This window comes from Vespa mandarinia, chromosome 1, assembly GCF_050613455.1.
Source record: "Vespa mandarinia isolate Hongniang chromosome 1, ASM5061345v1, whole genome shotgun sequence".
Classification (NCBI taxonomy): Eukaryota; Metazoa; Arthropoda; class Insecta; order Hymenoptera; family Vespidae; genus Vespa; species Vespa mandarinia.
In genome coordinates, this window is record NC_140810.1 from 11,369,563 (window position 1) to 11,383,516 (window position 13,954).

The 13,954-nt window shown below is 30.8% G+C and overlaps 1 protein-coding gene across 7 annotated transcripts in view; it reads left to right on the forward strand.

The window, feature by feature from the left end:
• Positions 1-13,954, forward strand: part of PH4alphaEFB (prolyl 4-hydroxylase subunit alpha-1) — a 309,837-nt gene that overhangs the window by 231,379 nt on the left and 64,504 nt on the right. The gene's annotated exons all lie outside the window — the stretch shown is intronic.

Below are 13,954 nucleotides of genomic sequence, written 5' to 3' on the forward strand. Positions count from 1 at the left end.
TTATCAGATTATTATCTATTTATTTTTCAAAGTAGAACTAGAACGTATGTTAGATCAGTTGTCTCTGTAATCGTTACAGCGAGTAAGATAAAAAAATTGTTTTTATATTTTTCTGTAAATTTTATAAGATGTAACATACATCCTTTCCCTAGACATCCCGTTCAATTACATTTTTTAAAAATCTATTTATCTTTTGACTGAAGTAAATAATTCCACATCGAAATTACATCGAAATTATTATTATAGATCGTTTTTTCTTGTCACTTGAGTGATGCCACTTAAGACGCAACCTGTAAGTAAGTACGTAAAGATGGCGTGTTTACCAGAAATAAGATTCAGTCAGTCTCGAAAAAAAATGCCCGATACTTACCCAACGATAAGGAAATTATTCTTTCTCTCTATGAGCGGCTCGTGACTTTCGGCATTTTATCTATTTTGGCGTCAGTCCAGAAAGAAATAGGAAGAAAGATAAAGAGGGAACAAGAAGAAAAAGAAAAGAGAGAGTGAGAGAAAGAGAGAGAGAGAGAGAGAGAAAGAGAGTAAGAAAAGAAAAGCAAGAGATCGGCCGCGGTTTAATATCAAAAAATTGAAATCGATGGAGGGAAGACGGACGATTATAAATCACTGCTGATGCTACGGGTAATAAATCATCCTCGTTCATCCGGCAGACATCACGGAGTACCTGCGATCGGCCGAGATTACTTTTAATTAAGATATTTTTTTTCCCTTCTTTCTTTCTTTCTTCCTTCTTTTTTTCTCATTTTTTTCCTTTTGTTCATTCTTTTCATCTTCTCTAACCGATATGAATACATCGAGATAATGCAATAATATTGACGTTAACTTTGAAGGATGATGTTTTGTGTTATTTTATGAAAAAAAAAAGAAACGAAAAAAGGAAAGAAGTTCATTGTAATATCTCATGTAAAGATCGTGATTAAAGGAAGAAGAAACAACGATTACTCTCATTCGTGAGATGTTCTTTTTAAACGGCACCGCAAAGCCGCGAGCTCGTGTCGGATTTGAAAGTCTTAAGAGATACAAGAGAGATCTCTTGCAAGAATATCTTCATTCGTTACTTCATCTTCTTCTACTTTTACTCTTTCCTCGTATTTTATCTCTGTTCTCTCTCTCTCTCTCCCCCTCTTTCTCTCTCTCTCTCTCTCTCTCTATCTCTATCTCTATCTCTATCTCTATCTCTATCTCTATCTCTATCTCTATTTCTCTTTTTCTCCCTAGCACTTCTGCTATTACTTCTTACGTTAAGATGCTTTCTTCCACGGAAATTACGTTTACGGAAATTACGCGGCATTACGTTTCCTCCTATTTTGTCCCATAATCGCTATCTCGTATACTTCGAAAGAAATTGATTACGGAAAATGCTATTTGATGGACACTCATAAATGTCTCCACCTTTTTTATAATGACTTTTTCCCTTGAGCATGGATTGTTTTTAATCTCTTGATAAAACATTTAAAATATAAATTGTCAACTGATTTTTTATTATTCGAAACATATATCCTTGCAACGAAAATGACGAATTATATCCTATAGCATTATAAATTTTAACTCGTAAGAATAATTTACATAGATGGACACGTAATAGTGAAAATAAAATATCGTTAGATTTGCATAAACTTTTCGAATGTAATAGGTCTTGGGAAAACTTTTGAATATAATAGTTTAGATTTGCATAAACTTGTCGAACATAATAATTTAAACTTTGCACCGTCCTTATGTTTCTTCTACCAATGTAATAATAATTTACGTTCGTACTTTTCGCGATACACACCGCGCCAATGACAAAATGAAGAAAAAGAAATAAATAACAGAGATAATGTTGTGTAGTTGTGAGAAAAGTAACTAAGTAAGGTAAAGTACAAGAAAAGGCAATAAGTGAACAGACAGTATAAAAGAAAGAAAAAGAATATAAAAAGAAGAAATGTGTTTTCTTAAAGAGCGAGAAGAAAGACTTTTGTTCATAATCGTCTTCGCGTCGTTGCCTCATTGCACAGTGTGGTTGAACGTTTGCTTCCAGTTTCACGAATGGCAGCTTTCGTTCTCCTCTCTCTCTCTGTCTCTCTCAATATATATATATATATATATATATATATATATATATATATATATACTTCTTTCTTTTTAGTCCTTTGCTCGTTTTTTCTTCTTCTGTGTTCTCCTTGTTCTTCTGTGTGTGTATGTGCGGGGTAAGGAAACAGAACCGGAAGATAAAAGCGACAGTCGACGTGTAAATATACGCAGAAAGAAGAAAGAAAGACAGAGTGAAACTGTACTACGTATGTGGAATCGCACGGAGAATTATTATCGGTGGGTGTTCCTATTGTCATTTCTCAAAAACAAAGGATTTCTCGTAGAAAAACCTTCTCCGTTTGTGTCGCCAGCTTCTATAGGAATAAAATCGATTGAGCGAAAAAGAAAAAGAAAAAAAAGAGAAAGGAAGGGAGAAAGAGAGAGAGAGAGAAAGAGAGAGAGAGAGAGAGAGAGAGAGAGAGAGAGAGAGAGAGAGAGAGTGAAAAGTTGGTGGAACAAATAATAGTCACTTGCAAAAGATATCATGCCGTTTTCAGGTATATTTCTAATGAATCGCATACTATATCACTTAACATTTATTTTGTTAATAGGATCAATCGTAAACATACGTCTCATATCCTTCTTAATTAATTTGATCACTTATCAAACATTACAGCCGTAGAATTAAATGGGACTTATACATTTCATAACTTTTTTTTTTTTTTTTTTAATTTAACCTTGTCGTTAAGACTTTTTTACGAATATTTCGTGATCTACCAGATAGACAAATGCATCTTGAGGTGTTTCAAACTTATTTTCCGAACACCAGTTTCGAAGATCAGTTATCTTGTAGAAAGAAAGAAAAAAGAATCCTCGCAAAAATAAACGCAATATATAATTTTATATTTACCATAGATATAATTATGTGAAACAAATAATTAGGAATGTAACGTCGTTTCATTTTCTCTTTTAATAATTTATTATGCAACAGATTACTGAATTTCCGTCAAGAAATCATCCCCCTCTTTCATATATAAACACATGAATACATATGAATACATACACACACACACTCACACATCATACATACATATACACACACTCACATATATATATATATATATACACACATATCCTCTTTTTCCATAAGCCATAATAACGAAAGGAAAAGCAAGAAAATAAGCATTAATCCGTACCATCGACAAAGACGTCCGTGAGATTGTCATCGATCATCTTTCTCCTCACGGGTATATAAACAAAAGGGAGAAAAAAAGCAACATAATTTGCTCGTTAAAATCCAAGGTCTACGAAGAAGGGCAAGAAAGTGAGAAAGACAGACAGACAAAGACAGAGAGAGAGAAAGAGAGAGAGACAGAGAGAGAGAGAGAGAGAGAGACAGAGAGAGAGAGAGAGAGAGAGAGTAATGGTGATTGGCTGGTGACTCGGAAGAAAAGACTCAGGTGGACAAGAAGAAGGGTTGTCATGGGTTGGAATAGTTGCAGTGTAATAACGTTCAGTATTATCGATAGCGAGAAGATGACTATGCGTTCAGTAGGAAACGCATAAATCGCTCAAGAATACGTATGAATAAACAAAAAGAAAAGACACGGTGATGATGATGGCGGATAAAGAAAAAGAATAAGATGTAAGAAACTGTTTGTGATTGCGGTGCGGCTCAAAGGAGGATGAAAAAGCGACGGCTAGAATAACGCTCGCTGCTCGAATGAATAATACATTTTTTTCCCGTCGGTGCTACTCTCCGTCGATATACACTATGCCGAATTCACCTTCTCTATGTTCTCTCTCTTTCGTTCTTTCTCTCTCTTTCTCTTTCTCTTTCTCTTTCTCTTTCTCTTTTTGATTCAGTATCGGTGAGTAAAAGAGAAAGAAAAACGATAATGGCGTCCCAAAGAGTCGTAGAAAATCGTGGCGAAGGCTTTACGTGGCTTCTCTTCCTAGCGCAAATACTCTTTCTCTGTCTCTTTCCTCCCATTCCTTCTCTTCTCGTCGTTTAGAAAAGATCTTTCTCATTCGAATGGTCCAGTGTTTCTTCAAAAACTTGAAAAGAATATACGTATGCGCTTTGCTTTCTCAAGGAAATCATTTATTTTTCTTTAAAACAAATAAAATAATTTTCTATTAAATGTATTTCCTTTTCTACATTATATAACGGATAAGGAATAATTTTAATTATGAATTTCTTTCTCTCTCCCTGTTTCTCTCTCTCTCTCTCTCTATCTCTATCTCTATCTCTCTATCTCTCTATCTCTCTCTTTCTCTCTATCTATCTATTTATCTATCTATCTATCTATCTATCTATCTATCTATCTATCTATCTATCTATCTATCGATTACTCTATCTATCACTCTATCTATCTCTCTTTTTCTATTAAATGTATAAGAAATCTTTATATACAAAAGGAACAATTACGATTTTATTATAATATGTACCGCAAAATAAAGTTCGTAAATTTGATCGTATTCTCATTAAAAACGAATTTATGAAATTTTAGTCCAATGGTCCTATAATTAGGAAAATCACGGTCGAACATGCAGGATCACTATTTTCAGAGAAATATGTATGACATGGATGCTAGGTTGGTAATAATCGAGGCAGGAAACGTTATGATAAACGCGTGCGATTAGCGCGCGATAGAGAGACACGGTTATTCAATGATTTCGAATATTCTATGCTCTCCTAGTGGTATTGAGTTCCAGGATAGATGGTCAGCTGCGATATGAAATTCTTAAAACCGATTAAATTCGTTTTGAATTTGAAGGAAAATTGAGTTCGCCGATTATACAAAAATTTGTTTTCTTATCTGTCCACGTCTTCTTTTTCTATGAAAAAAGTCGACAACTTTATGGGCTATTTCCAGCGTAATTTTTATGCTTACGTGTTATGACATCGTCATGTAGGATATCGATATATCAGAATATCCCGTTATTAGATCATTTGCATTTTTTCCTTCAAATCGTGAACTTTTTGATATCGGTATTACGGAACATTTTCATTCTAATATTGGCATTCAATAAAATATTCAAATAATTGATATTATAAATTATATCAATATCTTGAAATATTTTTCTCTATTTTTCTAACAAAGATATATTCACGTAACAATGAAAAAATTGAATTTTATGAGAAAACGTTTTCATTGCTCTTGAAATATTAAATCGTCATGGACAATTCAGCGATCATACGAACGTGCATAGATGTTATTTAAACAAGATATAATAATAATTTTTGTTTTTCATTTAGAGCAATAACGTGCCCCAAATAATATATTATATTACGACATATTCATATATCGTAAGTAATTTCTTCTGTACCAACGTTGTCTCGTATAACAAATAATATATGGATAATTTTTAATTACGTGGACAAGGAAAAAAATAAATATTTTTTTCGATTTTAAGAAAATATTGTAAATTGTCAAATTAAAAAAACATTTTTATACAACTGTATTATTTTACGTTTATAATTTTTTCAGTATCATTTAATTATTGTTATTGTTATTATTATCTTCATTATTATTAATATTATATTATCATTATCATCATAATTATGATTATCTACTGCATTACTATTATTATTATTATTATTATTATTATTATTATTATTATTATTATTATTATTATTATTACTATTACTGGCATTGTTTAAAAATCCCACGAAAATTATATTCTGATTTCGAATAATAACAAATTTTAAAATATACTCTCAAATCTTAAAAACCTTCTCTTCAACTACAATTTTTCTGATACAAAGTGAACATCTCAAAGTACTACTTCCCGAGTTATTGCATTTGTAGACGAAATCCATATTGTGTTTTGATTACTTCTATATAGTACACACGTAAAAATAATTAAAGAATTTTTATCTCAAATATTATACGTCATATATATACAGCTTGTCACTTGCATTTTATATTACAAAAAAGAATTATAAATTATTTATTAATAAAAATTAAAAAATACATAAACATTTCTCATTATTTTGAATGTATTATACATTTATAACGGTTTAAAGAAGTAGATCATTGTAAAGAAATATTAATATAATCGAATTTTTAATTTTATTTTCTTTTTTTATTTTTTTCTTTTTTAAATTTCACGGATTATTTAAATCATCATTAGGAAATGATATATTTTCGTTAAGAATGAAAAAGTTTCTATTCAAGTTACGGGAAAATGTAATGTGTCACATTCTAATACCATGGTTTCTTAAAGTTGAAAATTGATAAGTAAACAAGTACATTGCAAAATTTAATATGAAGCAACGATAAAGTTCTCTCGTGGATGTTAACATCTCGGAGGGGATATTGTTGCGTTTGAAATATTTTAAGAAAAGGAAGCTGTAATATCATCTTTCACTCATTTATTCTCTCTCAGCTCTGTGTTACGAAGTAGAAGAGCCAGCTATCTCCCACCGAGACAGTATATCCAAAATAATCTTCTTCGCGGTGCATATATGCGGAACGGCTGGAACGAACACGTCGCTTCTTTCACGTGTTCCTTATGAAATTCTCTATTCTTTGAAAGAACATCAACGGTGTGGCCATGAAACTTTTAAAATTAACTTTCTAATTAATATTAACTTCGTAAATAATTAAGTGGATTGAATCCACTACGAAGTTATTTTATTATCAAATGTAATCTCGTATACGTGATAAAGAATGTCATTCGTATGAAACACTCCTTTCAAATAATTTCAAATAAAGTTGAATGATATATAATGTATAAAGTATAATTTCGAATATGTGAAATATTAATCAAAGGATAAACTAAAACTAGAATCAATTTCGATGTTATTTTATAAGTAAAAAGTTTTTATCATTTTATATATATATATTGATAAAAGTACTCACATATATACTTATATGGGCTTACTTGAGCGTGATAAAATCAATTTTAATAATATTTCATTAGCAGAGCAGATTCTAACGTTATTACTAACACTGAAAATTACTTTGTTGAAGTAAATTTTATGAACCACTTTGACTGAAAATTTTTGTACTTATCTTAATAAGTAGTTACTGTGTAAAATCTTTTAAACCGTTAACTTCTTTTTTCAAAATGCTATATACACGTATGCGCATACGAAAAAGCGTCGATTTTGCAACGTATCCACAATGAATAAATTTTTGCATGGTCGAAAAATGTCACAGTAATTTACGTAACGAGCAACGCAACAAAATTTTACAAACTTTTACTACAAGTCCGATGTTTCTCGAGTTATTAAAATGCATTTCGCATGATAATTAAAATCACGACACGTGACGAAACCGTGTGATATTCTTGAATTATTTGAACGTACGAATTATGCAAACAGAGATTTTTCTTCTTTTTTTTTTCTTTTTTTATTATTTTTCTTTTTACTTCATTTTAATCGACGACGAATTTCTCATGAAATATGCAAATTTTTATATTTGTTCGTTTAGGGGGAAAAGCAAAAATACAACAATGCTTTTCTCGCTTTCGAACAATTACTAAATTAACGGTAGAAAGTCGAATATTTTCGTAACGCAAAGAGAAAGATAGAAATAGTTTATTGCATTAGATCGTTTCTATATATGTAATGTGTAAATACAAGAAAATAATTATACTAAATAAATATTATATGCCAAATACATAAAAGGGCCAGAGATAAAACGAAGAAATAAAGAAAAATAAGAGGGACAAAAGTTTATTGTATTAGAATTGTCGCTGTAAATAGAAAAAAAAAAAAATAACAACAAAAAAAGGAAAAAATACGATAAATAACATTACCGTAAATAATTGCATACTTATGAGACAATAAAGAGAAAAATGTAGGTAGGAAGTCATGTGTGTGTGTATGTGTGTATGTGTGTATGTATCTATGTACGTATGTGTGTATGTACGTATGTATGTATATAGAAAGAGAGAGATGAAGTGGGGCAGTTGAAGGATTCGGTTCACGACCCGTTACAAATCAGGAAATTAGCATTTCCCAGAGGGCGTTTCCGATTTTCACGCTCGGGCCGGCGTGTCCTAGTGTGTCCTAGTGTGTCCTATCGTGTCCCAGGACCATGTCCCGCCAACGGTTTTGCAATTTCAGCAGCGCGGAGACTCTGTTGCGGCGATCCGCAATGGCAATGCATGCGATATCGCAATTATGACGGGTCTGAATAAATCATAGAACACGTGACGCACGTATATGGAGCATCGTAACGATGGTCACTTAACTCCGTCCTCTAAAAACTATCTCTCTTTTCCTCTCTCTCTTTCTCTCCTCCTCTCTCCTCTCTCTCTTTTCTCTCTCTCTCTCTCTCTCTCTCTCTCTTTCTCTCTCTCTCTCTCTCTCTCTCTCTCTCTCATCCAACAGATCTCGACAATATCATTTCCTACGCGAGTGCAGGTCGCTTTTTTACGAGCTTTCCCTGCACCATAATTACTTGCACTGGTTGCTTTTATAGTCCCTATTTTCTTTGAAGTGAAATAATTTTTATTTAGTTTTGCCACATTCTTTTAATTGTAATTTAACTAATAAATTTTTCATTCATGTTTAACTCTGCTAATCAGTAAATTACATTCCTTATATTCATTTTCTTTCAGTGATGAATTGCCTTCTTAAGAAATTAAGAAATTATATCCTATCATTATTATTATTATTTTATAATATAAATATATATATATATTTATATTAAATTATATATATAAATATATATAATTTAAATATATATATATATATATATATGTTTATATATTTATATGATAAATTATAATGAATATTTCTCCAACGAACTTTCGTATGAAATACTAATAAATGACACATCCTATATTACAATTATTGTCATTTTATATATCTATATAAGAAATTTCAATGATTATTTTTCGAATGAACTTTCATGCTGTATATTATAAAAGATAAATGTCTTAGAGTTCGTTACGAATCTCACGATCGTTGTTTAAACTCCTTCCCCTCTCTCTTCCTGCACTTCCCCCCTCTCCCATCGACCCTCATCAACCATGCGCGAGCTTTATTATTTCCTTCCTACGTGAAACACGCCCGGCACGCTTCCCCACCACACATTTGTCTCCGCAGCTACCGTTATATTATGCGTTTATAATGTAGTACAGAGTGCTGCAGTTCTCTCAAGATGTTCCTGCGTTGCGCGTTTATCACGAAAATAAACCTTATCTTGCTTGACTTAAGCATATACGCTTACGATTACCAGCAAACCTAACGCTCAAGGAAACATTTCAAAATTTCGCATTCGTAGTCAACGAAAATGTTGAATATACCTATTTACTTGCCGAGAATTTATTGAAATATTTTGCGGTAGTAATTTAGACTAAATGACACGGTTACCAAAGCAGGATTTTTAATTTAAAAATTTTTCATTTTTATGAAACTGTGAGTGTGTATAGTATTTCGGTTTTTTTAGAGTAAAAATTCATTCTGACTTTAATATTACACTTTTCAGAATAATTCTTCGTCTTTCGTCATGTAATTAATTAATCGTGTAGAGGATAAAAAACAAAAATTATATCAAAATTAATTACTAACTAAAATAAAAATATTACCGAACATTTTTAATTCCAAATAATGTATATGTAAGTGTATGTGTATAAGTATGATAGGTCGTATACTTATATGTTATTGATTTTTTCGAAAAAAAATGGATGGAATTAATGCAATACAAATAAAAGGAACAACGTTTAACAACACATTATAATTATATACATATAGTGCTGTGTGTATATATATATATTCTAATTTATTTTAATAAGACGAAGTTATGTGTGGATTTATATTCTTGCTTTTATGATCGCAAGATGTAGAAAAAGAACGAAGTATGAGTCACCGATATTTATATTATTATTCTAACGTGAAGACAAAGAGAATAACTTCTTGAACTTTCAAGAAGCAACACACATATCATATACAATCATGCACAACGCAAACTATACATACAGACTCATTAATATATATTTATAATTATTCATAGATGTCTATAGGTTTACAAGAATTTATGTTAATATCATTTCAGAGAATTTATTTTATTTGCTTTAATCTTATTTCGTTTTTTAATAATATGTTTTAACGAAAAAATAAATATTTTATTATAAATCATCGGATTTTATAAATTAATTGAATTAATCAATTTACTTTATTTAATATTTAGTTTAGAACAATCAAACTATATATTTGATTTCAATATACGCTAGTTCAAAATGTACGAATTTATATTCTGAACTAAAAAATTTTTTGATAAAATCGTTTCAACTTTATGTATTTTTAATTCTCAATTTTTGCACAATGTACGCTAAATTGTTAGATCATTTTACTGTTTTACATTATACATTGGCCGTGAAAATTGATTTTTCAAAACTCGTTCGTGGATATTTAAGTAAAGAATATATACATATTTCATGAAAATAATTCAATGAACGGTTGGATCGTACTCCCTTTTATACTCTCTTTCTCTCTTTTTTTTGTTTCGTTTATCTCGTCATTCATCGTTCTATTTACCGTTTCATCGAATTCGTTCATCGATTCTTTTTTCTCCTTTTATTTCGTCGTGCATTTCATTTTCCTCTCTCCTCTCGCATAGTCATTGTCTCGTTAATTTATGTATTCTATTCTTTATTAACCTGCGTTACAAACTCTACGCTCCGCGAGAAAGAACGTGGCAATCAAGAGAGCGACGGGATCGTTTATTTATTTGTTCTCTCCCTTTTCTAAACACGTACACAGAGACATACAATCGTAAACAACATACTAGGACGTTGGAATCAAGTACAGTAAAAGAATGCGTCTGGAATCGTGTTCCGCGCGAATTCTTGTTTCGCGCAATTTACACCCGCGTACGCTTGATTGATCGTCTCTTATTTAACGTTTGCTTCTTGTTAGGGACTAGACCATCACGTAGATGTAACTTATACAATTGCAATAAAAAAAAGAGGTCTACTTGTTCTAACTAATCAATGGGAACGAAATTTTCAATACTACCTTAACGATCTATAATGTAATATTGTTCGTATATGAAAAACAAGAAAAAAACAAGAAAAAAGAATGTATATAATGTCAAACATAACTATGGTATAATGATCATAATTAATAATAAACTTTAATCCTTTTTATGCGAACTAACAATTAATTAACGAAGAAAAATATGACAAAACATATATATATATATATAATCTTAATATTAACATGATGTTATAGAAGATTTTATTAAGTTTTAAATGTGCATACTTGTATGAATGTATGTATGTGTTACAAGAATTACGTTAAATGGATAATTTAATATCTCTTTGTTCAGTTTGATAATTAATTAATTCTTTTCTTTTTTTTTTTTCTCTTATTTTTCTTTCTTTTCCTTCTCTCGTTTTATTCACCATTGCCATCTTCTTAGATTGCAATGCGGAGTTATGTACGCATCGGTAGGAAATTATTTATTTATTTATTTAGTTGCACCACGAAACCGGATGTGAAGCGAATAAGAGACGGAGGGAAGGTAGACAGAGTAGTGAAACGGATGCCGCGACGAGCTCTTGCGGCTTGAGCGGATCAAGAATTCATTTTTCCTGAGTATACTCGAAATCACAAGTTGGTTCTCTTCGTCGTCTCTTTCTGGCTTCTGATGAAAGATCGTAGCATAAAAGAGGTAGAATGAGAGACAGAAAGAGAGAGAGAGAGAGAGAGAAAATAAATATAATGATACTTCGCTATGAAACGCGAGAAAATTTAATTTAGGCGCGTAAATGCGACCTCATTTGCAATTTTTCTCTCTCTCTCTCTCTCTCTCTCTCTCTGACTCTTTTTCTTTCTCCCTCTTTCTTTTTTTTTGCTTTCTTTTCCTTCTTTCCAAACCTCTTAGCCTCCGCTTTATATTTATGACGATAATAACATTTAATAACATCACGGTTTCATAAGCTATACTTGCCATATAATGATATATTATTTCCGTGAAAAGTATGAGACAGAATTAGCCATAGAAACGTTATTTTTCTTTGAGATTAGTATCGCGATATGATTAAATCAAATCAATGATGCCGGAAGAGAATACTTTTGTGCAATAACCTAAAGTCACGCGACTATTAATGTCGTTTAAAAAGACCCTAAGTCTTCAATCCCACCCCCATCCCCGTCCCATTGCCAGTTCTTATCTTTCTAACCTGCATAATCTTATGTACCAGATGATAGTAATATCGTATGATATAATTCAAATATATACAGGATGTATAAAAATTATTTTACCATATTATTATAATAATTTTTTTATTAATATATATATATATAGGCGATTAAATTTGTATACGTATATAAATATACTAATAATTATTGTTAAAAATGAAGTTTAAATATATATTTGTAAATATATTCATCGTATCTGTTCATTTTATACAATATTAATAATTCAAAGTTTTTTTTTTGTTCAATTCTTGTCATATATGAGGATAAAAATTAAGATTAATATCATTCTGAAAAATAATTATTAACCATTATTATTTATAACTTGTCTTCATTTAATGCGTTGCTTGACAACTTCGGACGTAGATAAATTTTCATTTTTTTTGTCGGAAGAATTTTGACGTAAACATATGAAAAACGATTCTAATTAAATAATAAAAAAAAATTGTTATAAATATGTACCTTAAATATAATCAAAATAATCAAAATAATAACAATTTTAAGTGAGTACTAAGTATTTTTTTTCATTTTAATCATAAGTTACTTATGATTAAAATGAAAAAAAATAGAGACGACCAATTGAAGTCTGATTTTTTACAATGCGAAATTTTACCAATGAACTTAAATGATACCGTACTCATCCAATGATGAGTTAACATTTTCATATAAACTTTATGAGTTTGCCCACTTTCTCTGTCTTTCAAACGAAACTCTATGTTGTTTATTTTCGAAAAAAAAAGAAATGGAGAAATCATTGGTAAAGAAGGATTGTTTGGATATGTTCTGATCCATGATACTCATTGTCGATCGTAGTTTTCAACCCGTTTGTTTTTCTCTACGCAATCGATGCCGACTGTTCACAAGAGTTCGGTGGAATCGGAGAAACATTGCTTTTCTCTTTCTACTCTCTCTCTCTCTCTCTCTATCTCTATCTCTATCTCTATCTCTCTCTTTCTCTTTTTCTCTTTCTCTTTTACTCTCAGCCCTTTTCTTTTCATCTACGTTCAGGTACATTTGCAAGAGATCGTGAAGCCTTTTTTCATGAAACGAAAGAGAGGCAAAGAGAAAAGGAGTGTGAGAGAGAGAGAGAGAGGAAAGTAAAAAAGAAAGGGAAAAGGAGGAAGCAAAGAAAAAACGTCGAATAGAGGAAAAAACTAAAAAGAAAGAAAAAAGAAAAGAATAAAAAAAGGAAGAAAGAGCATTTCGATCGAAAGCAATCTTCCTTCATTTCTTTTTTCCATCTCGTGCGAATTGTAAAATAAACGAAGTTCGTTTCATTCGTGTAGATTCGATTCTGTACAGTGTGTACGTAAAAAAATGTCGAACTGTCGCAAGAAAAGGCCATTTTTTCTATTAGACCTCATGTAACTTCCGTTCTAACGATAACAAATGTTATCATGATTTTTAATGGCAATCGCGTACTACCTAATAATTGAATAAATAAATAATTGAAATGATACTGAAACTGAAACTGAAGTAAAATAGCTGAAGGAAATCGTTAAAAGAATATTTATATATTCTCGTTCTTGTAAAAGGAATAATCAAATATTTTCACTTCTCTGATACAATATAATATTCTTCGCATTGTATCGTCTATAAACTAAATATATAAATATTCTAATATATGTGTAAATACGATATGGTAAAATAAACTATACTTACATTTCATTCGCCAACATCATTCGCAATTTTTCCCATAACAAATGTCAAACGAGGAATGAAATAATAGATATTAAGCCACTCGTCAAAAAACGTAATTTT